This window comes from Pseudorca crassidens, chromosome 14 (assembly GCF_039906515.1).
Source record: "Pseudorca crassidens isolate mPseCra1 chromosome 14, mPseCra1.hap1, whole genome shotgun sequence".
Lineage (NCBI taxonomy): Eukaryota > Metazoa > Chordata > Mammalia > Artiodactyla > Delphinidae > Pseudorca > Pseudorca crassidens.
In genome coordinates this window covers 62233935-62258162 of record NC_090309.1, presented here as the reverse complement: position 1 = coordinate 62258162, position 24228 = coordinate 62233935, and the positions used below count along the sequence as shown (strand labels likewise).

General features: G+C 41.4%; 3 long non-coding RNA genes across 4 annotated transcripts in view; 1 reads left to right on the top strand and 2 right to left on the bottom strand.

Moving 5' to 3' along the window:
- LOC137205684 (uncharacterized) overlaps positions 1 to 4268 on the bottom strand; it is a 46817-nt gene extending 42549 nt beyond the window's left edge. Inside the window, exon 1 of one of the 2 annotated variants that reach the window (XR_010934255.1) lies at positions 4055 to 4268. This is a non-coding gene — a long non-coding RNA (uncharacterized lncRNA). The remainder of the gene's footprint in view (positions 1 to 4054) is intronic. The other variant, XR_010934256.1, reaches the window with a different exon arrangement.
- The window catches only part of LOC137205685 (uncharacterized), a 49323-nt gene continuing 26033 nt past the window's right edge, over positions 939 to 24228 (top strand). Inside the window, exon 1 of the long non-coding RNA XR_010934257.1 lies at positions 939 to 1323. This is a non-coding gene — a long non-coding RNA (uncharacterized lncRNA). The remainder of the gene's footprint in view (positions 1324 to 24228) is intronic.
- On the bottom strand, positions 16297 to 18118 carry LOC137205683 (uncharacterized). The gene is made up of 2 exons (XR_010934254.1): positions 18008 to 18118; positions 16297 to 16428 (listed from the first exon to the last, which is right to left on the bottom strand). It is a non-coding gene; the product is annotated as an uncharacterized lncRNA (long non-coding RNA).

Below are 24228 nucleotides of genomic sequence, written 5' to 3'. Positions count from 1 at the left end.
TGATCTCCTCTGGACTGGCGATCCCTTGTAACAAGGTAATTGTAGGGAAGATGGCCTGAGTGAGGGCTGATCTGTGTCACAGGCTGCAAATCACAGAGAGAATTGTTTCCCCCAGGAATGACTGATATTTTCTTTCCTGGTCTGTTTGGTTTCCTCTTTTTCTCATTAGCTTTTACATTCAAGAAATATTTATTGGAATAATTAAGAAATTAAAGTTTTCCCAATGCTTTGCAGAAATCAGGTAATGTTATTTGGGCAGTACCAGCCAGTTGCATAATTCTAAGTCACCTGGGGTGTATGAAGAGATAGTGTCCATTAGGAAAGAACACTTCTTGCCCACGCCTTGTGTTTCCACACTGGAGAGTCTCTGTTAGAGAAACGATCTGGTCCCTCCTCCCATTTAGGGCACAGCAGAATCAGGCATATGTGACACTGCTGCTTCTATGTTCTCTTGTTTTAGAGCTGCCTTCCTGCAGGAAGTCTGCTGTTTGCTTTCTGGGCCATAGACTAAGCAGGGTAGGGCAGGCTGTAGCCCTGGTATGGAGGTGGCAGTTGTCCAGGGCTGGCTGTGACCCAGTAGTTACAACATAGCAGGAGGTCTGCTTAATTCAGGGGAAGTGGCTCATTTACCAAGCTCATGTTCTGTGCCTAAATTGCATCCTCCAAACAGCATTGTCACTGGGGATGCTGCTGTGTTATTTCCTATCTGACTCCTGTATCTATTTCTTAGTTGGTTCTGAACTCAGGAAAGGGATTAAATGATGATATTTATTGACTCATACCTTAAATGTCAAAATTCCTTTAGGCCTGAGTCCAGCAAGATTATGGGAATAATGATCAGACTGGGCTTGAGACTTCTTTTTTATTTATTTATTTATTTATTTTTGGCTGCATTGGGTCTTCGTGGCTGTGCGTGGGCTTTCTCTAGTTGCGGCCAGCGGGGGCTACTCTTCATTGCAGTGCGTGGGCTTCTCATTGCAGTGGCTTCTCTTGTTGCTGAAAACAGGCTCTAGGTGCATGGGCTTCAGTTGTGTGACACGTGGGCTCAGTAGTTGTGGCTCGTGGGCTCTAGAGCACAGGCTTAGCTGCTCTGTGGCCTGTGGGATCTTCCCGGACCAGGGATCGAACCCGTGTCCTCTGCATTGGCAGGCGGATTCTTAACCACTGCACCACCAGGGAAATCCCCTGAGCCTTCTTGGTGAAACCTCCCGTGGAAGGAATTCTTTCTCCTCTGCTCCCACTACTTCCCAGCAAACAGCATTTCCTGAAGATGGCAAACCTGGCCCACCCCTGCAAGTAGGGCAGCTGGGACAACATGTCTGGGTATGTGACCTTGGGATACTTGTTTAACCGGAATGTTTACAATTTAGGTGTGGTCCTTAGTTGTTAAGCTCTTGATTTGTTTTGTTGTTTTTGTTTGCTTAGAAGAGAGAATGTCAGTACTGGCATCGGTTAGTGAGTATTCTACTGACAAATCATGCTATGTCTCATAATTCATCTCTTTTATAGCAGGTAAGGAACGCTGAAATGCTGATGTTTTTAAGTAAAAATTTTCATTCAACAAATATTTACTGAATGCTGCGTCAGGAAGTTTTCTAGAGCTAGGACTACAGTTATGAGCAAAACCAGATATAAACTCTGACCTCATGGAACTTTTACTTTAGAGAAGGAGAGTGGCCTTAGCAGTCACCAGAAATTAATGTGAAAATGCCTGCCTTTCTTTTCTCAACGTTCCTGGCCAGACTGAGCTAATTTGTTATTCTATGGATCGCATATGAGGCCCTAAAGATGATTTATTCTGTTGCCATTTTAAAGATTAAGCACTGCAATCTTACGCATGTGTTCTCTAGGACTAGTATTGAGCTACATTTTTTAAACATTTCATTGCTATGCTTTATAATGTAGAGTCAAATCTATAACAGGAGGCTTAATTAGATTTCATTTAATGTAAGATACTGTCAATTGGAAAACCATTATTTTATATACTACTATGAAATAAAAAATTTGTAAGTTAAACTGACATGTCAACAAATTTAAGACATAGCCTGATATCAGAGATATTGAAACGTGAAAAAAAACAGTTTAGCACTCTCTAAAGAGTGGTCTCTGGACCAAAATCATCAGTGGTCTCTGGACCAAAATCAGCATCACCTGGAAACTTGCTGGGAATGCAAATTACCCAGCTTTACCACAGACTTCTGGGGGTGGGACCCATGCGATCTGGGTTTAACAAGCCCTCCAAGTGATTCTGATGCATGATAAAGTTTCAGAACCACTGAAATAGTGCACTTTAATATCTCTGGAATTTGATATTTCCAAGACATTTTCATAGATTTAATCATTTCAGCAAACATCTTGAAAACCTATTACTTGTAAGACATCATGCTGGATGCACAATACATAGAGTTGAACAGGACTTATTGCCAACCAGGAATGTATAGTCTAGAGGCAGATTTGTAATTTAAGAACTAAAAGATCAGACCCAGTGTGATGAGTTCTGTGAGTGAGGTACCCTCAAAAGGCCGGGGAAGCCCTGGGGAAAAAGAGGTAACTTCTGACTTTAATATTGGTGAAGAGTTCATAATGGAGGTGGAATTTAACACTATGCCTTGAAGGATGTGCAGCATTTTATTTTTCAGAATGAAAATAAATGAGAAATAATATTCCACAGAAGGCTTTTCTTCCCAATCCTGTTCTTTTTATGGAAATTCCTGAAAAAGCTGGAAATTAATTAGAAAGGCATATGATGAAAAAATAAGTGTGATGGCGATCATGACAATCTTCCCCTTGGACTCCCTGGAGATAGGTTCACCATCAGCACCTTGGTGCCAACAAAATTCCAGTGGGTGCCAGGGAAAAAGGCAAGCCTGAGCACTTCTTTTTATCAGCTTGTAATACTCGGCGATGGAAATATTGTTGATGAGAAGCAGACAGTGTCCCAGAGCAGTTTTTCTGGAAGGACAAAGTGAGAGAACCCAGAGCCCAAGAAGCCTTGTATGGTATACTTTTTTTTTATATATAAAAACCCACTAGCATCTTTATTTGTCAACAATAGCCACTTAGAAAATGTAGTAGACAAAGAGCATCTTATCATGGTAACAGCAAAACACTAAGATTAGCCTAATAGTAAATGTGCTGAAGGACTCAATATTTTGTATGTAATAATTCTCTCCAAATTAATCTATATAGTAAAATAATCTGAATAAACTTGACATACTGATTGTAAAGTTCATATAAAGGAAAAATGTTTTTAAAATATCCAAGAAAATGTATGGAAAAATTAAAATGTGAACTTGCATGACCAAATATTAAATATACTATTATATGTAGTTGTGTTAATTAAAATTCTTCCTCCAGATATAGAAAAGAACAAAGAGAGAGGAATAAAAATGCCTTCTATATATGTGAATTTAATACATAAAGTCAATCAGGCATTTTAATCAGCGGAGAAAGGGGAGAATATATGAAATAAAGAGCACTGGGAAAATTATTCTAGCACTTTGGAAGAAAACTCAAATTCCTACATCATTCCATATACAAAAATAAATTCCAATGCAATTTAAGCACTAAACACCAAAAAATATAAGTATAGTGGAAGAAAATATGGGAGAATTCTTTTATAATCTTGTGATTAGTAATAGGTATGGTATATTTTGGGTCCGAGCTGTGGAACAGATGTATCACCGGATTTCACTGTCCTGGAGGGTCTCGAGTTAACCTCATTTACATTGTAGTCACCGACTTTTGGACACATAAAATTTAGAAGCACAGAGCATTTGAGCTTAAAAGAACAAGGATAAAGAGAAAAAAGCTTAAAGGAATAAGCTTAAAGGAACAAGGATAAAGGGAAAAAAGATTTTTTTAAACCCCAGAAGCAGTGCAATGGCCAACTTGGACTACAGTCCAATCTATAAAGGAATTTAATTCTTTCCATTTTCTTCAGCAGCAGAGCACTGTGCATCAGGTTTGTGCTGCTCACACCTTTATGTGGGAGGGGTACAGCCTTCCCATTTATTGCAGACAGCAAAGAGACCAAAGCCATGCAGCTACTCACCCAAGAAGTGTTTCAGCCACTTCTCTTCAACAAGAAGAGGTGTTGTTAACGTGAGAACTGTGAAAGGTCTTTGGAGTTAGTCATTCCCAGGGGTTCTGAGAATGGTCACAGCCTGTTTCTAACTCCCGAATTTGGGAGACAAAAGGAAAGCAGAGAAAAGAAAAAAAAAAAAAGGAAAGCAGAGCTCTGACAAAAGGCAGTAAGGGGATCCTTGCCAAGTCATCTGGATGCTTCTCTTAGCCACAGACACTTCTTTTCCATTTTGATTGGACTTTAGCCCCTGACTCTCCACTTCTCATCTCCCCTCCCCCAGGGCGATGGAATTACGTTCGTGGTATACTCTTTACCTGACAGGCATGGGGTACAGGCTCTTAGCAACTCTGAAGGCTTTTGGAGGAGTAGTCACCATCATGTGTGTCTTGCTAAGTCCTCCTGCACATCCATGGGATGCGGCCAGCCTCTCCCACCCACAGTTCCATCACCTCGGGAACCCCAAGGAGTACTTATGTTAGATAATGATGCCATAAAAGACCCAAAGAGATATCAGTTGCAAACCAAGCACAGAACCTTTGTGTCTGAAATAAGACATATTTTGAAAAGTCACAGATTCTGTGTTCTTCTGCTTCATTCTCAACTCACTAGGAATAACTCTCCAAAGGCTTATTTAAGACACCACTTGATGTTTTTGAGCTGCATGCTCCATACCACGTGAGATAATCTGAGGCTCTCACACTACTTGCTCTGCCTGTTAAAATGCAGTAGATAAGAGAACATAAGATTTCAACATGGTTATACAATTTTTACCTTTGGGGAAAGTGGAAGCAAGCAGGGATCTGCAATCTTGGTTTTGGATATTCAATGAAAAATGTACATTCAGAACATATCCCAGCCAGCAGGACAGGAATAAAGATGCAGACGTAGAGAATGGACTTGAGGACACGGGGAGGGGGAAGGGTAAGCTGGGACGAAGTGAGAGAGTAGCATTGACATATATACACTACCAAATGTAAAATAGATAGCTAGTGGGAAGCAGCCGCATAGCACAGGGAGATCAGTTGCCTGACCTTTGTGCTTTGTGTCCACCTAGAGGAGTGGAATAGGGAGAGTGGGAGGGAGATGCAAGGGGGAGGAGATGTATATGGGGATATATGTATATGTATAGCTGGTTCACTTTGTTATAAAGCAGAAACTAACACACCGTTGTAAAGCAATTATACTCCAATAAAGATGTTAAAGAAAAAGAAAATATCCCAGCCAAACTGAGTATATTGCTTTTTCAGATGCAGTGATATTCACAATGAAGAAACTAAATGTCTTATAAGGAAGGCATTATTAACAAGTATTATTTTGATTCAGAACTGGACTGGGGCCTTACAAGTCTTCTCTAGGTATCCGTGGGATAGTAGAGGAGGCCTGTAATAATAGGTAAGAGCCTGGGATTTGAATTTAGAGAGGCTTGGTTTGAATCCCAGCTCTTCTATTTACTGGGACCTGGAAAATTTGCTTCAGTTCTTCTGTGAAATGGAGATAATAATGTCCATCTTGTAGGGTTATGAGAATTGTTTCTGAGGAGCAAATACACTGATGTTTGTAAGCACAGCACCTGGCATGCGGTACATTCTCACTGAGTGGTATTTAAACAATTACCCATACATGCATCGTGGGCTCCACACTCTCTTAAAAACAGCAGACCTCTTCTCCTACTTAGCAGAGACCAGGGGACAGAACCATTGTCTGTGGGAGGCTTACAGCAGGGAAAGCAGTGGGAAAGGTAGGGTAGAGAGTGGAAAACAGAGCAGACAGCGCAGGGCATTCTCTGAGTGCCTGTCAAAGGAGGTCTTTCTCCATCATGTTGATGCAGGAAGTCAGGGCAAAGTGTCCATCAGGGCCCACAGAGGGGCATGTGCTTGACCATCAAGGATAAGCTCCCAGTCATGAATTCCTGCCTGTAATGAAAGTGGTGTTACGTGGATGTTCTGTGAGGAAGCACTTAAGTAAATGATACTTTTGTAGGCAAGGCAAAAAGAAAGTTGAACCATTGGTCACTGTGACTAGGAGTTGAGGGAGTGATGCCATTTTCTTGCAAAGTAATGATGAGCACAAACTTTCCAAACCACTCATCTGCTTTGCATGTGTAAAACTGGCATCTGAGCATGTCATTTGGCACAAAATTGTGCAGCATTAACATTTTCATATGGATCATGAAAGTATGTAAAAAACTAATTGCCACATGGGAAACCAATACTGGCTTTGGCTAGCTGATCACTAATTGTTCTTTACAAGAATGACAGCCGTGCAGAGGATGGTGCCTACTCTGTCCTTATTTGCAATTTTCTAAGAGGGGATCATCACCAGTCATTTCTCTGTCCAGAGGAGCAGCATTCTGAGCAGCTGTATCCTTTAAAATCACAAAACTTGGCATGTCCTTCAACCACCTTGTTCCTTTAGGCCCACAACTGGGTCACTGAGACCTGTGAGCCAACACATTCTTTTCAGGTGAGAGCCCGGAGTTAAGAACGCAAGCAAAAACACAGAAATAAACCAACCATGTGCCTCCTTCGGGCATCTGATTTGGCCTGTAAGTGTGGACTCAAAAATAACTAGAGGTTTAATTGCACATCTAAATTTAGTGCATGAATTTGCATGTGTAAGTAATCAGGGAAGTATTTGCTTAGAAATGTGTTCCATTTCCTCTGTTTGCTCTAAATCAAATTGCCAAGCAGCAGATCAGATTCTGAAATACTTTTTAAAAATGTGTTCTAGAGCCCCACCGCTTTAGCCTGCAATCCTGTGGGACCTCAGGACCCAACTGGGATAGACACATGAGAGCTGTTTTCAAGGAGGCTGCCAATGGCAATCAAGGACATGGGCCAGAGTTGGTCAAGTGACTTTAGATGGGAGTTCCTTTCCCTCACTCTCCACCCCAACAGGAACCAGATCCCATCCATACTGATTTTGCTGTCCTTTTGGTTACAATAGTAAGAACATTCAGTAGGCACACGGGAGGGGTATTATGAAGGACCAGAGATAGAGCCTGGTATAGTATTGCCTATCTCCATTCATTCATTCACTCAGATGTTTTTCAAGTGCCTATTATATACCATATTATCAATACAAAGATGAAAAAACCATAATTCCTGCTTTTAAGAAGGTAACAATCTAGAGGGAGACTTCACACAGATAATGATAATATGCTGTAGTAGGTGCTATTAATATTGGTGGGGCAGGTGGAATGGTTGGTTCCAATTCCTCACTTCCCTGTAGCATTAGTATTAACTATCCACCCTTTCCGTGGCTTCACAGGTAGAGTGGACTTCCCTGGCCCTTGGCTCTGGGCTTGGCCATGTGCCTTGTTTTGGCTTGGAGTGGGCTTGCTTGGTTGGGCTTGAGTTTATGCATGACCATGAGGGAAATAGGTCCTGGTAAACCACTGCACATCAGAAGGAGACATGGCGCAAGGGCCGTTCCAGCCATCCTGCAGATGAATGAGAATAAGTGCTTTTTTTTGTATTCCACTGAGGTTTTGTGACTGCTTATGTGTGCAGTAAAAGCTGACTGATATACCAGGTTTTGTGCAGGCAATCATGAGGGGCTCCAAGACCAGGCTTGAAGGTCCCCAGGAGGCTCCTGAGAGATGAGGATGACTAAGCTGAGACCTGGAGAATGAGTGGACTGTGTGCGTAGGGAAGGGAAGAGCTGGGGGCGGGAGTTAGTGGTGAGAGGTAGAAGGAAGGGCAGATGGAAGGGATGGAGGTCCCAAAGAGCTCAGCTTGTTCTCTGAGCTACAAGTAGTGAGTGTTTCTTGGCTGGAGCAGGTAGAAGCACCAGTGACCTTGCACAGGGCCATCATCCTGAAGAGAGGGGAGGCCCAAATCCAGCAGTCTTCTTGAGGGCACTTTCGCTATACACCAACTGCTATACATCACTGAGGATTTCTTTGCCAGGAGTTTCTTATAGAGAAAAGTGACTTGAGGGAAAGCTTCAGGTTATTTTGACCTGTATTCATTTCCTATCATCCATTTTGAAAGTAAGGGTCAAATTGACCAGGAGTCTGGTTAAAGACTAAAGTCCGTTGAGTGTGATACGTACAATTCTGGTAGATGGTATACTGTGTCATGTACAATATTCCAGCTGTATTTTGGGGCAACAACTTCTATTTATCAGATGGCTTTTCTTAAAGCTGATCATTTTCGTTTTCAGGATATATATTCCAGAATCATAGAACTGTAGAATTTGTAGAGACTTAAAATTTTCTTATGCAACTTTCCTGAAGGGCACCAGAGAGGGAAGTGGATAGCTAGAGATCCACTAGCTCTCTTGGTACGGCTGGAAAAGACAAGGTTTTTTACTTTAGTCTGTTGCTCACTCTCCCTTACCTACCTACCTTTCTTCTTTCCTTCCTTCCTTCTTTCCCCTCCCTCCTGTCTTCTTTCTTTGTTTCTTTGCTTCTTTCTTTCTTTCTTCCTCCCTCTCTCTCTCTCTCTTCCACCATGCTAGGCCTTACCTGGAATATTTTCCTTTCTGTCTCTCTTCATGCTAGAAATTCCACTTTTTACTAGTGGATCAGAGCCATGATTGACTAGCCCAGGCACCTGTCTTATGGGAGGCACTACACATGGAGGGCCCAGCTTGACACACACACACACACACACACACATACACACACACACACACAGATCACAGTAGCAATTCTGTCTCTTCTCTCTATTTTACACTGCACCTAGGATTCTAAATATTGTTAAATATTTTTTTTCTTTTCCTTTGGTTAAAAAGGTCTTCAATATAATAACCCATGTTTATTTGAAATGAAGGGGATTTTAATTGTTCAAAAGTTCAAAATACTCAATCCATTTCTTTAAAAGAACAATAGTATATTGGACTACTCAGGATTTAGCATTTTCTTTGAATAATGCCATGTTAGAGAAGCATTATAGACTTAGCAGGATTAGTTGACCTCACACTTGTGTTTCTGTACTCTATCTGAAACCTACATCATATTAACTGATAATAAGAGCCAGTTCCACCTATAACTCATACTGCAAGTTGACTTTGTCATGACTCACAAGCACACCATTAACACGTAGTTAAGTATGTATGCTTTTTCCTTCTTTCTTTTCCTCTTCTTTCTTTCTTTTTGGTTTAGAACAATTTTAACTTCATGTGGCACATACTTTTCCGAAATTTGACTGATGCCTTGGCGACATACTCCTTTCATGAGATCTAAACTCAAAGTTCAGAAGATTTTTTTTTTCTAACAAGTACAAAATTGTCAAGATGATCTTAAAAGCCTATGACTCAGCTATGTATTCTTGAGTCAGTAATTAAACGGAGAAACCATTCAGTTATTTGCCAAGGAATTTTACCTCTTGAGAGTGTTCTGGTGTTAGAAACTATCCAGACCATATAACTGGGAAGTTAAAATTAACAACCAGAAAAATGACTGCCTTTGCCTTCAGCATTTCTCTCTGATGAAATCTGGCTTTGAGGAAGCTTGTAATCTGGGTTCTAGTCCCTGCTCTGCCACAATTCCACACGTGACCTTGGGCAAATCACATAAGCCTCTGTGGTCTCAGACTCCTCATTTGTCAAATTAGAGGGTTGAATCAAGTTAGCTTGAAATGCCTGCCTATTTCTATGTCTAGCTCTTAAAGTTATTATCCCGAGAATGTTTGGTTGTTATTTATTCTCCAAATCCACTTAGATGAGAACCAGTAAGAAGGAGGCTGAAACTGCAGCAAGTGGCTCACAGGTTGAATTTAAAGGACTTTACCATAGAAAGAAATATTAACTACAAAGCCAGATTATACAGTTAACCTGGCTGCTCTTAGAGGTCCTTAAGAAGGGCTTGCAAATAGGAAGCCCGATTTGGTTTACATATAGTTCTCCCTGAGCCTAGCATCGATTACAAAGGAGGGCAGATTCTTCTACAAACAAGGCCCGATTTTGTAAGTGCCTATTTTATTTAGTATCTTTATTGGGACTCTTAAATTATAGAAACAACCATCAACTTAAGTGAATTTTGGTATCACTTTTTGTTTTAAGGATGTAGGTACCTCATGGAGCCCCAAAACAGAAATGCAGGTGAACCTCAGGATAGGTCTGTAGCCAGGAGTAGAGAAGTTGTCAGGAGCCTCCAGAGGCCCCTCTCTCTATCTCTTACTGCTACTTCTAGTTATTGCTTTCATTCTTTGCTCTCTGCAGAATATGCAGCCTCAGATAGAAGAGTCCCCCCTTCCCAACCACCATTCAACACATATAGACACACAGTTCCAGAAGCTAAAGTTTACTTTGTCTTCATATAAGGAAACTGATTTGTTGCAAATGTCTCAATTCAGATACAATTCAGATTCCAAATTCCTAAAAGAAAGAATCCAGGAATTCCCTGGTGGTCCAGTGGTTAAGACTCAGTGCTTTCATTGCTGGGGCCCAGGTTCAGTCCCTGGTCGGGGAACTAAGATCCTGCGGGTTGCATGGCACAGCCAAAATAAATAAATAAATAAAATTAAAATAAACAAATAAAAACTAAAATAAAGAATCTGATTGCCTTGATTGGCTCAGCATGGCCAAGCATTCATTCATCCCTGGTGCGGTCAGCTGCAGCCAACGAGGCAGGGTCATACGTTACAGACAGGGCTGTGGAGCAGGGATTCTGCACTGCACTACTCTAGGGGGCACTTTTCACATTGTGTTGTGTGTGTGTGTGTGTGTGTGTGTGTGTGTGTGTGATGCCCAGTGGTGTTGTGCAATGAGAGGTCCTCAGCTATAATCAAAAGGCACTTACTATAAAGATCCAACCAGCTGCAGTTGCTAGAAAATCAACCTCTTCTCCAGTACAACTCCCTCCCACATTCTAGACCTTAGTAACTTTCCTCTACTCAGGGCCAGAAATCCCACCAATCTGTCAGATCCATGACACATGTCTGATTCTTTACAGTTCTGTATCCTTTTGCCTGAGATGAGCATCCAGAAAGAGATCTCCCGTGTTTCCTTTCTAAAAGCCACTAGGATGTGACAATGGCTCTCAAGAAATCTATGAGACCTGTTCCCTCCTCCTCACTTAGAGGCAAGGATTCCAAGTGGTTGATCTTCTGAAGTGCTGTCTTCTGGAATCCAGCATTTTCTTGGTTTCGCCTCCACAATCAAAATCATTGTGCACTGAGAAGAGACAGTTCTCACAGTAACACCAAAGCACACAGATCCATTGGACATGAACCAGTATTACACACTTTTAATTTATTTTCTTTGGTTCACAACTTCTTCATGCAGATTTATGAAGACTAGACGTGGAGATCAGTTTAGCCCTAATTCTGCCTTATTTAACTTGGCCATTCCAGGACTGAGCCTTTACTCAAGTGGCTAGAGTTATGATATCAAGCCTTTGAAAAGCTGAGCTGCTTTGTTTGGTGCTTGGCATCTGGTGCATGTAAAACAGCTTGGATCTGATATTTCCTTTCCTCTAAGTAAGAACACATCTCTTGAAAAGGTTTGGTGTAGTCTTGCCAAAGAAGGAAGCAGGAAACTCAAGCCAGCCTAGAGTTTTGTGAGCCACAGAAAACTGGCTAAATTCACCATGAAAATAATTTGGAAACATGAAGTGAGTACAGAATGGCCTCTCCCTAGCCCAGTTCTTCATTCCAGTCTTGGGAATACTATGCATTAATGCATATTTGCTGAAAAACAACATGATGTTGAAATGTTAACCGTTCATCTGAACCTAGTTCAGAATTGTGATCATCTGACCAAGTATCATGAAGTTTCCCTTTGACCTATCTTTGAAAAATAATGCTTGTAGTGGAATTGGTGACACAAACAAATACTAAACTTTTCTTAAGTGATTAACAATATACTTCGCATGTGATGAATACATACATTTGAAATGAACCTGTGCTTTTATTAAATTAAGTCTAAAGTGTTAAAAAAGCAATTACTTTGAAAATATCTTATGACACAGAATTTCATTAATTCAAACAGTTATCCTGCCCTTTGATCTGAATTAGTGATGCTCAACTGTATGTAAAATGGAGGGGAAAAATGTTAGTCTTATCCTTCAAAAACAGCTCACCCTGGTGCCTACAAGTTCCTAGGAGTTTCCACATATGCACAAACAGCAGATCTTTGCAAAACTCAGAACTCAGTTAATCAGCTGTGATTCTTGGTTTTGTTCAATCACCCCACATTCTTCCCCCTCTTCAAAGGTTCTTTTCTTTTTCTAGTACAGTAAGTCCCCTACATACGAATGAATTCTGTTCTGAGAACACGTTCGTAAGTCCAATTTGTTGGTAAGTCTAGCAAAGTTAGTTCGCACCTTTAAAAGTTCGCAACTTGAAGGTTCGTATGTAGGGGATGTACTACATATTGTAAGTGGATATTTTTGTTCATTTGATTATTTGCTTTTAAAGGTTGAATTTAGAAGTTCTCATACACAGGCCTTAATAAAATTGATGGGAAAAGATTTGGTTTTACACAGCATGAGAGCATTAATTAACTGGAGAATGCCCACTGTGTGCCAAGAAAGCTGTGCTCAGTGCTGAGGTCAGTGGGACACAGTGCAAGGAAGAAAGACAAAATAGCAATGCAGCATAGAAGATGATGATGATAAAAGGATCATAATATTGCGGGAGCATGAAGAAGGGAATAATTATCTAGGGAAGTTGAGGAAGATTCGATGAGGAAGTAACAAATGAGCAGCGTCTTCAAGATTGCTTACAAGTCCTTTGTGGGGGAGATAAGTTAAAAGGTCATTCCAACAAGGGGTGTGGGAACCCTGATATGTTAGAGGTTATGCCCTTGATGAGGGCTTAGAGCTGAGGTTATTGGGAGAAATGGCAGGAGCTGAGGCTCCTGGAAAGGATGGGGCTGTCCTTGGAGGACATTCTAATGCCGTGAAAAGGAATTAGGGGTTTATCTTGTGATCAGTGGTTTGTGGGGTTTTTTGGTTTGTTTGTTTGTTTGTTTAAGGAACATGCTTCCTTTTTGATGAAATCTTTCATGCAAACTGCGTAAGACAAAAGAGGGAGATGAAGAGCAGCTCCTGTGTTGTGGAGGGAGGGAGATTTGGGGCTTAGTCTCCTCAGCCCTGTGTGCTCCCTACAAAGAACAATAGGCTATTGAGAGCTCTATGCACAGAAGGGATCCAGTGCTGTTCGCAGGTCTGAAAGGTGCATCTGGCAACACCATTGGGAGTGAAGAGAGACAGAGAGCAGGGAAACCCATCCAGGACCCGTATTTACCCAAGTGATGATAGGGCCTGAAGAAAGCAGGTGCCAGTGGGAATGAATGAGTGGGGGATAGCGCTAAGGTAGGACTGTTGGCTGGTGAACGTAGGAGGAAGGGAAGTGTACATATAGAGCAATCCTGAAGTTTCCTTCCAGCAGCTGTGAGACAGAAGTAATATTTGAGCTCCCAGATCCATTTGACAAGAATGTTTCGTTTAGATTTTAGAATGAGTGGTTTCATCCTAATAAAGGGCTCTGCAGTTAAGTTTGGAATGTGCTGTATTCTCATGAAGAAAGGAAATGCCATGATTAGAGGATTTGTTTTTAAGATCTTTCCTGTTTTGGGATTTGGGAAGATCCAGAATAGGAGTGAACGGTTGTTTAAACTATCCCCTGGGCCCTCTCTTTTGTTCCTCACATCTAATCCGTGGCAAGTGGGAGACGCAACTCTAGTACTTCCAGCTAAATCCAAGCTACCTCTTTCTGCTGCAAGTGTTTCTTGAGGAGTGCGTAGAAGACATAGGTTGCCATTCCTTAAAAAAAAAATCTGAGAAACTTCAAAATAGGGCTTATTGTGTGGAAAACTTGTTGGCAGTTTGAGTTTTACAGCCTCCAAAATAAAAGTTCTTTGATGGAAAACATTTTCTTAATTTTCATCCGTGAACTCTTGGAATTCACATTTACCAGGAATTATGAACATTTTATTTCCAGAAACAAATGCTGTGACCACCCTTGTCTCCCACTTCTTGTACCCTCTGAGTTAGACCAAGGAGAAAAGTAGCATAAAGCAGCTTTGTTTCTTCCTTGGAGGAAGCAATTTCGTATCTATAAAGAGGATATTCTAGCACCAAGGAATAAAGTATTTTCTGTTCGCCCTCTGCTAGTTGGCCAGAGTACACGCCAACACTGGGGTATCGTAGCGTGAACAAGAATGCTATTTTGGTCTGTTGTAAAGAACTGTGGAATGCAGATTTTGGATTGTTTCATCATATCCGTCAGCAACCACAAGACAAATGTTATTTCAGAATGAAGACTATGGATGTAGAAATACAGAAAACTAAATAAAATGAAGATTATAGAGACTTTTTATAGTTTAATGAGTATGCTTACTACCAAAGCTTTGTCTTTTTTTTTTCTTAAACCAAATGTTTCTACACAGTGTTGGATGTTTGCAAAGTTTGATGAGGGCCAGGTGCAGAGTAAGAATTGAAGAATTCCACTGCTTCTCTCTCCAAACCGTGGTGGGAGAGGGGAGGATAGAATAGTCCATTATGAATAATACCAAACAATCTTCCTTAAAATGAAATAAAGACTCTGTTACCTAGAGAATTCAATAATTTCAGGATAATTAGATTTCTTCCTTGAGAGTTTCTCTGGGGAATATTGTCATTTTCAAAGAAACAATTGTAAGTGCTTTTAACAGTGGCAACACAGTCTCCAGAGAGGGCGGGGCTTCACAAAGTGACCCAAGTGGCCAGCTGATGCTGCTCCTCTCGCCTAGCACACCCTGTGTGTGTAAGTGTACACTTAATCTTTGTGTCTTCCTCTGGACTTTAAGTGGGAAATTTTTGTCAAGAATCTCTAGGGTTCTCTTTGTTTACAGAATTAAGTGCTTTTCTATGATTTATAGTAGGCATTAAATGTTACCACCATTTCACAGAACTATTAATTTTAATGAGTTAACGATTTTACTTTCCTTAAACAAATAGAAATAATCAAATGGTAAAGAGTATAGGACTAATTCCCCTGGTGCTGGCATATCCCTCTACCTGGTACCCTATTGCCTGAAACTTCATGATTAGAGATTCATTCCTTTAGATTAAACATGGTCCTCTCTCATTTAAACTTTAGATTCCTTGTAAGAAGAATCACATTAAATCTATTATGTGAACTAATTTAATCCTTAAAATAATTAGAAAGTCTGAAGATATCAAGAGTTCATGAGGATGTAGAACAACAGCAATGCCTATACAATGTGGTTATGAGTGTAGATTGCTTCTACTTTCTAGAACAGTTCAGGAATTTCTACTTCTGACCAAGATGGAGCAATAAGGACTGAAATTACCTGCCTGCCTGAAAAAAACTTGAAAAAATCTGATAAGTTAAATGAAATAATGTTTTTTAGGACAGTGAATATCAGACAATGAAGGACGGTGACCCCTAAGAAATGTGAAACAAACTAGGTGGGCCTTACAGTTGTCCCAGCAATTGCCTTGAGAGAGTTTCCAGGCCACAGTACAGGGAGGGGGAACCCAGGAGGAACCCAACGGACTCCCTGAGTGAAGGAGACAGAGTTGAGGGTCTGAGGAGACTCAGGTTCATAGGGCAGAGTGCTGGAGAGCCATGGAATGACTAGGAAAGCTGTTTCTTATGAACTCCCATGGGATACGGAGAGGTGAAGGCATCGGCAGCTCTGATGGCAACAACTGCAGAGACCCCTTTGTGTCCCACCACCTCAGTGCCCTAGGCTCAGCCACACATACTTAGGCTCCGGCTTTGGCACTGACGCTGCAATGATGGCAGACAGACCCATGGGGCCCTTGCTAAGCAGAAGCAACTGAGGTGGTGGCCTTAAGGGACATCAAGGGATAGAACTGATGTTTTTCTTCCTCAACAATGACCAGAAATATTGCCACAGCCAAAGGGCTGACACTACATGGGGCCTGTAAGAACCAGTTCTCAGAGTTCGGGAGAGACATCCGGAGACATCTAGAATTATTTTCCGGGAATTTGAGAGGTGGCTAGAATTCTCCCAGAGCAGGTGGGGGCAGGGCCAGAGCAGCCCGGTCCATGGCTGTTCTTACATCCAAGCCAGAGCAGCCTAGGAAGCCTAAACACCCACCTTGGTTCTCAGACTAGAGTCCACAGATGTATTCCTGAGGATTTCTGTATTCTGCCCAGGAATTTATTTTAGGAGTTATCATTTAGATGGTAATCTTAGAAGAAAAACATCAAGTCTCTACTTAATCATCTAAATGACCACTGCCTTAGTTCAGGCTACCGTAACAAACTACCATAGACTGGGTGTCTTAAACAACAGGAATTTATTTCTTACAGTTCTGGAGACTGGGAAGTTCAAGATCAAAGTGCTGGTCTATTTAGTTCCTGGTGAGAGCTCTTCTATAGGCTTGAAGGCAGCAACTCCTCTCTGTGTTCTTACTTGGTAGAGAGAGAGAGCGAGTGAGCTCTGGGCTGTCCTCTTCCTATAAGTACACTAATCCAGTCATAGAGGCCCCACCCTCATCACCTCAAGGCACCAGCTCCAAATAGCATCAGATTGGGGGTTAGAGTTTAAATGTACGAATTTTATGGAAGACACAAACATTTAGTCCATAACAGCTTCACAAAAATGATATGCTGTTATTGCTACATTCAGTGCTTACATTTGCAATTTTGTTTTCTGTTCATATTTGCATCACACAGAGGACAATGACATGGCACACTATTTGAAAGTTTTGCAATAGAAAAAAAAGGGTGGTGTGGGGGAATTGAGTTAGCACATGCCCGTGTTGGTATAGGCTTGCTGAAGCAGCACTGCACTGAGAGTAGTGTATTCACATAGGTAGTGAGCAAATGCATTATCCAGAGAGCCTCTTTGTTTACTCCAGCTTGCAGTCAGCCAGGATGAAATGCACAATGGAAAAATGTTCTGTTTGATTCACACCATAGCTGTATTAGATTCTCAAGAAATGCATGTTTCAAAAATGCCACAAATATAGCCTCATCTTTGAGCATATAAGGCAGCTTTATATGGTTATCAAGTGGTAGATCATCAAAATTGGCCTTTGAAGATTGCTCATTGGCAGAATTTATTATTATTAAGTTGGAGGTCTGCTTATCCTGAAGGAGAAAACAAAGCTTTAGAACTTTGTAATTTTTTTGAGTATACTTATCCTGATAAGTACTCTCTACAAAAGCCTGCCAAGATCACAATGTAGAACTGGAACTAAGCCTGTTCCTTTCTGTTCTTAAACCATTTTGGCCATTTAGTTTCACCAAAACAACATCATCAGTTACACTAAATTGCTATTGTTAATAAAAGTGTACTTTTGTAATTCTGTTTGGGTTAACTTTGAAATCTGTTTTGGTTTTATGCCTAAGAACTACAAAGATCAGGACTTTTTACCTAGTTTTATATTTTTATACATTTAATTAATATAATAATAATAACACCGAGAATCCATAAGAATTTTTTTCTTTATAAAGGTCTGTTTCTTAAGTTTGGGAGGTACTTGACTAGTAGAATGAACATCTTCTACTATGTATCAAGCTGGTTTTTCTGTTGTTGTTCAGAGTGGACATTATTTTAGCATAACCCAGATTTATTTCCAGACCTCTTTAAACTATGACTAAATGTCCTTCAATATCCAAACTCCCAAAGTCAAAGCCTCTTTCTCTCTCAGATGGATTATCTTTTCTCTCGTGGGGTGCCTTTCCTCTTGTTGATTCTGGGACCCCAGGGGGGCATGCTGACATGTCCATGTATCGCCCGAAGTTCTCCCTCCACAGCCACATGTGTTTCCAGAGCACTGGCCCTTTTTTCAAATGCCCAAAGCATAGTTAAAACCAGGCTCTGGAGATTAACTGAAAGCCCAGGGATAGTCCAAGAATAACAGAGAGTAACATAGTTAATACCACAAGGGGTTGCACTGGGGGCTCCCAGGCCAGTCTCCAACCTCTGAACTCCCACACCCCCACCCCCAGCTTCTTGCCTTCTCCCCAGAAGCTCAGAACCCACCACACATCTCCAGGTCTCTCCCCTGGTCTCCTGTTCCCTTCCACACATGGAATGACTGACACCAAAAACCTTCATTTTCTTCATGGGGAGCTCCCACCACTACCCAGAGAGTGACGTCTGCCCTCCAAATTCTGGGTTATCCAGTCTTTACAACACTGTGGATTATTCCAATCACTCAATTCCTGTCCATATTAAGGGACCAAAATTTTTTTCTAATTCTGTAAGGATACAGTCATCCTAAAAATACATTCCATTTCTATTACAAAACAGAACTTAATAGGATGGGCTGCAGCATCTATATCCGGGTTTATGATAGCTTCATTTTTTTTCCAAGAAAAATAAGAGCACGTGTTTTTTATTTATGCAACCAAAGAGCCCTTTCTGGTTCTTTCCCTCCAAAAAAACAGAAAGTCTGCTCCAAAAGCAGATTGACATCATTTCTAAAATTCCTAAGGTAATGACAATAATGTTAATAATAATGATAAAAGTCTCAACTCTGCTGGGTATTACATTAAATAAGGGAAAGTTTGTTTTTTTTTAAGAATGCAAAAATAGAATCAGATATTCAAAATCAATTTGTGTTTTGTGAGAGGCAATATAATGTAGCAGTGAGCTCTGGAGTCAGACTACCTGGGATTTGGGGTCCTGGCTCTCCTACTTGCTAGCTGGGCTAATGACCTGAGCTCAGTGTATGCCTCTCCTCATCTGTAAAAGAAGGAAGGCAGTATATCCCCCATAGACTTGTTACAAGGATTTAAATGTACAAGTGCTTAAAATATCGCACAGCACGTAATAAGTGCCCAGTGGCGGTGATGATGATGACAATGGTAGTGGTGGTGATGGCTGGCATTTGGGTCCTCTGCAGGAGGTAAAACCCAGAAGGGGTCCCGATGTGTGCCTCATCCACACCACTGAAAATGAACACGGAGAAGTGGACACTGTCTCCTCTTTCTCCTCTCTCTCTTGCATCCTGAATGTGGCCATGCCAGGTAGAACACAACAGGGGACTCAGAAGAAGCTGTTGTTGAACCGATCAGCTTTTCCTGAGCCTTACCCTTCTCTGCAGTTACTGTCGCAGGTTAACAGGAGCCCAGGTGGGTGTGGTTCTCTGTGGTTCTTTGTGTGGGATTATCAGTCAGGGTGAGATAGGAGGAGTTTCAAGAAAGCCATTGAGCTGGGGGCTCCAGAGTGGCAGCAAGTGAAATTACTGTGGGGTGAGGGCACAAGAGGGGAAGGGTGTTCAGGTCATAATGTGAGCAGCTAAAGAACTTTCCTCTAAACTTCTAGAAACAAAGGACTCCTGCTATGGCTGCCCATGTGCGGTGGGCTGGCAGCCCAGGCTCTAAGGGCTTGGCCTTGACTGCTTCTCCAGAGGGCTGCAGAGCTGCTAAACATTTTTTTTTTTTAATAAATTTATTTATTTATTTATTTTTGGCTGCGTGGGGTCTTCGTTGCTGCACGGGCTTTTCTCTAGTTGCGGCGAGCAGGGGCCACACTTTGCTGCGGTGCATGGGCTTCTCATTGTGGTGGCTTCTCTTGTTGCGGAGCACAGGCTTGAGGTGCGTGGGCTTCAGTAGTTGTGGCTCGTGGGCTTCAGTAGTTGTGGCACGCGGGCTTCAGTAGTTGTGGCACGTGGACTCTAGAGCGCCGGCTCAGTAGTTGTGGCGCATGGGCTTAGTTGCTCCGCGGCATGTGGGATCTTCCCAGACCAGGGCTCGAACCTGTGTCCCTTGCACTGGCAGGTGGATTCTTAACCACTGCTCCACCAGAGAATTCCCAAGCTGCTAAACTTCTTATCCATCTCTCTGGAAACTCTTGGTAGGAGGCAGGGATGAGATTTCTGCATCTTGATTTCAGTCCTTTCTACTTCCCCTTCCCACACTTACTAGTACCTCTAAAAATCTTTTCTGCTGTCAGGTCTCAGAAGCAGGAATTGAACCCCCAAATCAGAGCCCCTCGTTGTGTCCCCATTATGTTACAGCCCAGTGGACATAAAAGATATTCATTATGAGTTCATGAACGTGGCTACTCATTCAGCCAACAATATTTCACTAGTTAGAAGTGATGAATATCATAAAGGTTCCCAAAAGAACCTTAAATAATCCTAAAGTATGTCACAATATTAATGTATAATTATGAAAACAAAAGTGGTCAAAATGCTTTGGGGTCTCAAAGTAAAAGGTGTTATCTGAGAAACACTTGCAAACGTACCCTTTATATTAAAGAAATACAAAGGAAATATAAATGGTAGTTTTATGACTATAGAGCAAACTGACATATTTTGAGTCTAATGACCCAAATTTATTATTATTATTTAAGTTTTGCATAGTGGCTAGCTTATTTTTTATACAAGTTATTTAGTACAAACATATTAGGCAATTGTATTTACCCTATTTACTGTTTTCTTTACATGTAGGTGGAACATCTTGTTTGCTGATGTTTCCCAAACCACTTTTAGGTCATTGTTGTCAAACAAGGGTTGACATGATTAACTTCTCAACTCCCATCTGTGTGAAGCATCAAGGAATAGAAAACCTCGTTTCACCTCCCACCTTGCTTCAAGGTTTCCCCTCAGGCTCGGTAGATTCCAGTTCATCTCACTGATACTCTCACCCATAGACTTTATTATTCACTGGAAAGAAAGGTGAATGGGGCATTGGTCTCATCATTCCCTCTCCTTTTCCTCTCCCCTCCCCACCTTCTGAGTGATGGCAGCTCTAGTTAGATTAAGCTTTGTGTAATTCTGAAGCTCCATTCATAAGAAAAAACTTGAAATCCTGCAGAGCACCAACTAATAATTCAAGAAAAATTGGAAGCTCTATAGATATTTTTTCTTTTCTCCTTTCTCTTTCTGGAACTATGGGCTGATTGTTTTGCAATGCATAATCTAGTTGATGCCAGTTGATGAAGGGGCCAGTTCTTATTTTAGGAAGCTGCCTTCAAGCTTGATGACAAATCATGAGACTCAGTTTGAAATTCCCGTTTTCACATAAATATTTTAGAGTATTTTTTGTAAAACTAACCCATGCAAGGTTATTAAATCTATTCAATTTAGAGCTTTCTTTTTTTTCCCCCCTCTCATTTGAAACCAAAGGTGTGTTAATTTCCATAGAAAAGAACTAAAATAAAGATGACTAACTGCTTCATATGACTAGCTTTTTACAGGTGACAGAATGTCTTCACATGTTTTTCCTTATTTGGTCCCAATTCTTTGAGGTCGCTCCCATCCTAATTTGACACCCAAGGAAACTGACCTTCAAAGGTGAAGTGCACTGTTTAAGACCACGTGGCTATTAGGTGATGGGTCTGGGATAGAGCTCATCCTTTGACCATGAAGAATTACTCTTAATTTGTGAAGTCGTGTCTGCAGTAGTGATGGACTGGCTGCACAGACACAGAAAGTTAGTCAAATCTCTGAATTTGGAACAAACATTGGGAACCTACCCAATGTTTGGGAAGGTTCTACCTTCTACCTTCTGAAGTAGGTAGAAAAACTCGGACTTCCAAAAAGCAATTGTTCACAAACTCAGATCCACAATGTTTCCTGCTCTGAAAATATTTCCTCTCAGGTTTCTATTGAGATGTATTGGGAAATGGGTGACAGAGCCTCACTCCTTAATTTTTCTTATCTGTGTGTGACAATCTCAGGGAGCAGAAGATGCTTCAGGTCAAGTGCTGGGTTAGGCTGTTTGCCAGGAAAACAATAATGACAAATTACCTTGCAAACTAAGTGTATGCTGAGCTCTCCTGGCAGTGATGAACACAGACCCTGAGGTCACGCAGAATTAATTTGCATCCTGCCTCTGCTGGTATTTGCAGTGTGATCTTGGGCAACTCATGTTGCTTTACAAATCCTGTTTCCTCACCTGTAAAATGGATATATAAATTCCTACTCTGTTGAATTTTTGTGACTACTAAATGAGATTTTAATGCTAAACAAAACTGATAAAAATTAATGGTTTATCAATGCAAATTCTTCTTCCTGCAATTCGAAGATCTGGTTCTTGAATTTCTCTGTTTTCCTCAGATTCCACAATAAAACCAGGATGATTTGAGCTGTAAAAGCTGAAAATGTATTGAATAAGTTGTTACTTCCTGGAATGCTGAGGCCCGTTCTGTTTTGACTACCTTACCTTTCCTTCCCCTGTTAGGCTGCCTCACGAGCAGTGTCCGCTCACACCTAATACCATCTCCTCCCTTTCCCAGGGTGCACAGAGCTGGCAATGAGCAGGCCTTCAAAAATGGTTATTGAATAAATAAACAGGTTCAGGCAGAGTGCAAATTCACGTCTCAGACCCTCTCAAGAGGGCTCTGTAACATGGCATGGTTTTACTTATCCGGTTAATCACACTAGGGGACAAGTGTCATTTAAGCCTAATCAGGCTTAGAGGTTGCCACGTCCCACACATTCTCAGCTGTAGGTTCAGACACCACAGTATGTGGCAGCACAAGAACAGTTTCGACCGAGGCTTGGAGAAGGAAGTAGAGTCAGGATTGTTGTCTTCTTTGAACTTTAGGCTTTGCCTCTCAGAGGCAGGAAACAAGGACGACCACGTTTAATACATCCAGAGCTTTTACTACCTACCCCAGTTTTTCAAGGTTGTCACCATGATTGATACTGCCAAAGCTGTGTCAGATTTCATTCAATTACTGTTCATTCATTCACCAAATAATTATTGGGCATCTTTTATGTACTAAGCGCTATGCTAAGTGTTGCGTATGCAGTACCTAACATTTGAAGAAAGGCACTTTAACGTCTTCTAATCCAACTATTCAGTCTATTTGAATTGCTTCATTAATCCATTGTCAGGCTTCAAAAATTAATGGAGAACGATTACAGACCTCTGATAAAGACCCATCTCTTTTGGTGAAGGCTAGGCAGCTCTTTCTCTTCCTGGCTGCTCTAAAATGAGAAAGTCTTGCTTGTATTAAGCCCACATGTGTCTCTGGTCCTAGCTCCACCCCTTTGGGGCGAGTGAGAATAGGTTTAATCCCTCTCCATACGTTGTCCTTTCAAAACTGTGAGGTCAGCTATCCCATCTCCCTGAGGTTTTGAGAAATGTTTCTTGAAGCCAACATTCCCAAATCCTTGTGTAGCACCACACATGACATGGACCCCTCTCCATTCTTGAAACAGTCTCCAAATCCTCAAAAATGGAGGACAAAGAGAAAGCAATGGGCCCCCGGGCTGAAACCCAGGTACAAAGGCAATACCCTGAAAGTTTGTCAACCACATGAAGGGGAATGGGCGCATGCAGAGTCTGACAATATCTAACATGTATCAGATGCAGACTTTGGAACAAATGAATTAGTCGGATATTAACTACAAGGAAATGGAATAAAAATAGGAGCATTTAGACAGACCTGCAGGAAAACTTCCCAACCGTGAGCCTGGACTGTGCCAAACCCCAAACATTTGGAAAATAGCTTTAGATGTTCAGCAAATCCCAACCTCGAGCATTTGGGGATGGTTTGTGCTGTTTTCATTAGAGTAACTCGACAAGACACTCATTTGCTGAATTTCTTCCAGAGAGAGTAGTTTCTGATTCAACACAATAAGAGCCTGTCCCTTCCTTTTTTTTTTTTTTTTTTGGTCTCTCTTGGCCAAAGTTCTTCCCCTCACTGAGGAATGTTTTCATTATCAGGTATGATGGGCATATTGAAGAGGTTGATTTCTATTCAGTTTAAAGTTTCTCTTTAAGAGAAAAAAAAACGACCATGCTTCCTCTTGAGTAAAGTAGCTGGCACTTGTGCTGCAAATGTATTAAACGTTTCCAGATTAGATTCCAGTAGAATACAGTCTATCTTTGTGCAGGGGTAATGGGCTACAGCTTCTAGACAGGCCTCTGCTTTCTGCCAGGGAATTCTCTTCTTGGTTCGGGTACAAGGGGCCCTACAACACACAGAGAATAAGGGCTTCGGCATCACAGAGACACATTCTGGGGAGGGCTGGCTGGTATACCTGGGCCATTTAGACTGCTCTGGAGATTATGATGAGGAGTCTGTCCTATGGCTAAACCTGGTAATACTCACCTTCCAAGAATCATAAGTCAGTATGTAAGATAAAAGAGCTAACATTCAATTCGGCTAAGCCAACCTCTCAGGGCATTTGGTGTGAGCATACTGGTGGCAGAACACCAAGCCTGATGGCAATGCTTCCATGTCACACAGTCCCTATGAAAAGAGAAGTTCTGGCACTGATGAGGGATGCAGTTGGGAGA